Source organism: Aethalodelphis obliquidens, unplaced genomic scaffold (genome assembly GCF_003676395.1).
Source record: "Aethalodelphis obliquidens isolate GAN/ISIS:26980383/991018 unplaced genomic scaffold, ASM367639v1 scaffold53, whole genome shotgun sequence".
In the NCBI taxonomy this organism is placed as follows: domain Eukaryota; kingdom Metazoa; phylum Chordata; class Mammalia; order Artiodactyla; family Delphinidae; genus Aethalodelphis; species Aethalodelphis obliquidens.
The window spans coordinates 13,861,380-13,865,710 of NW_020837997.1; the positions used below are offsets into that span (position 1 = coordinate 13,861,380).

Below are 4,331 nucleotides of genomic sequence, written 5' to 3' on the forward strand. Positions count from 1 at the left end.
CCCCCGCCGCGGCCGCCGCGCGCGTGGAGCAGGCGGGGCGGCGCGGGGACCCAGCCCATGCAAGGCGGCCGCACTGCCGGCCGGCGCCCGCCGCCGCTGCCGCCGCGCCCCGCCTCACTCGCGGGGGCCCCGGGCCGCCTCCCCCTTCCGCGCCCGACACGCCGCCGCCATCTTGTTTACCTCCTCCCCCGCCCTGGGCCGCCGCGCCGCCGCACGCCCGCCGTGGGCCCGCCCCTCGCGGCACCGACGTGCACGCCCGTTGGCCGAGCCGGCCTGCCCCGCCCCCTAAGCGAGCCCCGCCGCCGCCCCCCATTGGGCCGTTTGGACCCAGGCGGGCGCCCGAGCGGGGATTGGCTCGAGCCCGGCCCCGCCCCAGGGGTGGATACTCCTTGATCATTGGTCCGCGGGGGCGACCGTCAATGGGAGGGGGCGGGAAACAGGCGTGCGGAGGCGAGGCCACGACGCTGACCTGGGAGGGGTTGGGGGCTGGGGGCGGAGGTCGCTAGTGCCAACAGCGTCCTCGGAACCGGCGGGGTCGGAGCGCAGCTCTTGCGGCCGGGACGCGGCTCGGGGACCCTGGTGGGTGCCTACCAGGGCCCCTCCCCCGAAACCCCGTTTGAGGCTAGGTCAAGGGTCAAAAAGTAGCCGAAAGTGGCCAATTCGAGGCAAAAAGCCTTTAAGAATCTCTCGGCCCAGATCGTGAGAGAAGTGCGCTGGGCGGAGTCTGCCCAGAGAAACTCACGGGCTAAAATTCAGAACCCAGCTGGGATGGTGCCAGCAAAGTGCTTTGGATGAAAAACAAACAGTTGGCAAAATACTACGTCTTAATGAAACTGAAAATACTTCCAGGCCTGTGTTGTTTTTTTTTTTTTAGCTTTCTGTTTTTTATCATTAGATTCTTACTTTGCCGGAACAAACTGCTTGAGTGGAAACGTTGGGAGCTGACACCATCGGATTTGAGCTCCAGGTTGGTGGTTCTGAGCCTGACACCTGTGAACTACCTAAACCTATGTGCAAAATTGAGTGTGCGCATGTGCTTGTTCTTGGGGACATCCGTGAGTTTCATCAGATTCTCAAATGACCCACAGAAGAGGGATTGCTGTGGCTTTGGGGGTGGGGGGCCACAAGTCACACCAACATACCAACAAGTCCTAATCCGACCATGTGGATTAGCCTGAGATTTCTAAATCATAAAGATCAGAGCAGAAACCACTGAAACAGAATAGAAAAAGAATAGCGAAGGGCTTCCCTGGTGGCGCAGTGGTTGAGAGTCTGCCTGCCGATGCAGGGGACGCGGGTTCGTGTCCCGGTCCGGGAGGATCCCACGTGCCGCGGAGCGGCTGGGCCCGTGAGCCATGGCCGCTGAGCCTGCGCGTTCGGAAAAATTAAAAAAATAAAATAAAATAAAATTAAAAAAAGAATAGCGAAAATTGATGAAGCCAAAAGATCGGTCTTTGAAAAGATAAAAACAATTGATAAAACTCTAGCCAGACTGACCAAGAAAAAAGGATGACCAGTATCAGGAATTAAAGAGGGGATATCACTACGGACCCTGCAGATATTACAAGGATTAGATATAGGAACAACTCTATGCCCATAAAGTCAACATGAAATGGACCGACACCTGAAAAGGCACTAAAATGAAAGCTTACTCAAGAAGAAATAGATAATTTACATCATTTTATATCTATTAGAGAAATTAAATCTGTAGAGAAAAACCTTTCTTATTTTGGCTGCACAGCTTGTAGGATCTTAGTTCCCCCAACAGGGATTGAACCCAGGCCCATAGCAGTGAAAGCACAGAGTCCTAACCACTGGACTGCCGGAGAATTCCTGGGAAAAGCCTTTCAACAAAGACAATTAAGGTCCAGATGGTTTCATTCGTGAATGTCCATCAAACATTTTGGGAAGAAATAACATTGGTTTCAAACAATCTCTTCCAGAAAACTGAAGAAGAAGGAACACTGCCCAACTCCAATTCCTTTTAGTATTTTCTATGTTTTTGACTGCTGGCTTACGCCCAAATTTCTTGGAATCTGGGGTATTTGATAATTTTGGCATCTGTAGGCCTCACTCTCCTTCACTCCACCCCTCTCCTGATGTTCAGGACACATGGAAGGGACTTGGGAAATGTTTGGTGACCATTGCAGAAAGAGTCCATGAAGGTGAATCTCAGTTCAGACGCCACCTTTTCTGAGAAGTCCTCCTGATCATTCCCTTGAATGTAACCCCTTTCCAGTTTGATTTTCTTCTTAACACTTGTCACCAGCAGAAACTCTCATTTATACATTCCGTTACCCGTTTTTCTTCGGTGTCTGGAACTACGCTGGGAACTCTCTGAGGCAGAGCCTGGGTATGTCTTGGCCACTGCTGCATCCTCTGCAGTTTGAGCTGTGCTGTCCAGTACGGCAGCCACTGGCCACATGTGTATGTTAAGCTCCTGTAATGTGGCTGCTGGAATTGAGATGTGCTGTGGGTGTAACCGCACACTGGAATTTGAAGCCTTAATGTGAAAACATGTTAACATAATATATGTATATATACATATATATATGCATATATATGTATATCTTAATAATTGCAATGTGAAAACACCCAATAACTTACATTGATTACATGTTGAAATGATAAATTTTGGATATGTTAAGTTAAAATAAATGTTATTAAAATTAACCACTTCAGGGAATTCCCTGGCAGTACAGTGATTAGGACTCCACACTTCCACTGCTGGGAGCCCAGGTTCGATCCCTGGTCAGGGATCCCACAAGCTGTGCGGCACAGCAAAAAAATTAATTAATTAAATTCAATTAGGTTAACCACTTCATACCCACTAGGATGACTATGGTCAAAAAAAAAAAAAAAGAAAGGATGATAACAAGTATTGTCAAGGATGTGGACAAACTGGAACTTTCATATAGTTGGTGCAGCCGCTTTGGAAAAAAAGTTGAAAGTTTGACATTGAGTGACCACGTGGCCCAGTAATTCCACTCCTAGGTGTCTGCCCAAGAGAAATGGAAGCATACGTCCACACAAAAACTTGTACACAGATACTTGCAGGAGCATGATTCACAGTAGTCCAAAAGTGGAAACAACTCAAATGTCCATCAACAGATGACGGATAGACAGAATATGACATATCCACACACTGGAATAATATTCAGCCATGAAAAGGAATGAGTCATTGACACACATGGATGAACTTGAAAACACGGTGCTCAGTGAGAGAAGCCAGACACAGAAGGCCACCCAGTGTGATTCTATTGATGGGAAACATCCAAAACAGGCAAATCTGCAGAGACAGAGTGGATTCATGGTTGTCAAGGGCTGGGGGAGGGGCTGGGGGTGTTTGACTGCTGATGAGGATGGGGTTTCCTTTCCAGGTGATAGAATGTTCTAGAATCCTCCTTCCACCCTCCTTACAGGTGACTGAGGTTCGCAGAGGCGAAGCCCCCGACCAGGTGCCTGGTGGAGCGGGCACTCACATCTCAGTGCCCAGCCTGGGAGCCCCCAGGAGCCCAGTAAGAATTCTAGCATCATCCTCTCCGGGTGATGCAGGCCTTGGAGCTGCCCAGCTGTCGTGCTTATGTAAGGTTCAAACCCAAGCCAGGCTAGCACAGAGCCAGTTTTGGGGGACCTTCCCAAGCACGATGAGGTTGAGACCCCTGTGAGGGCTGCTCTAAGCCTCAGCTGCGGAGCTGGTGGGGGGGAGGCGGGGGGGTGGGGGGTGGTGGAGTGCTGGGGGGGTTCCTGGCTTCTCCTATACCATTTCTCTGAGTGGGGGAGTAACAATACCGTGTCATCAAATATAAGAGCCATGGGAAGTGAGATATACTTTTACTTTGTGAATCACCACAAAAAGAAAAGACTTAGCAGCCAGGGATGACACTTTGGACCTAGAGAGGCAGCATGACCTCTGGGACAGTAAACTGTGACACATGGGATTAGTAATAGGCCTAAGCCGTAGTTACAAATATCTATGGGAGCCCTGGGGAAAATGCTTTGCCAGCACGCTCTCACCCTCACCATGCTTCGGGTTCTGTTAAGGACCCTGGGTTACAGGTGGGGCCCAGGTTATAGAGGTGGGGGGCCCCAGGATGGGGTCTCAGGTTACCATTGAGGGGCTCCAGTTTCTAGGTGGGGTCCCCAGGTTATGCGTGGAGGCTCTAGGTTTAGGTGTGGGGCCCAGGTTACAGATGGGAGCCCCAGATTACAGGTAAGGGGCCCCAGGTTACAATGGGAGGCCTCAGGTTATAGATGGGGGCCGCAGGTTGTAGTGGGGGACCCAAGGTTATAGGTAGGGGGGCTCATGTTACAAGTGAGGGGCCCCAGGT

At 51.1% G+C, this 4,331-nt stretch overlaps 1 long non-coding RNA gene across 1 annotated transcript; it reads left to right on the forward strand.

The window, feature by feature from the left end:
- Positions 1-483: 483 nt before the first annotated feature.
- Positions 484-3,700, forward strand: LOC113608955 (uncharacterized). Its single transcript, XR_003428460.1, has 3 exons — positions 484-579; positions 896-967; positions 3,423-3,700. It is a non-coding gene; the product is annotated as an uncharacterized LOC113608955 (long non-coding RNA).
- Positions 3,701-4,331: the final 631 nt, after the last annotated feature.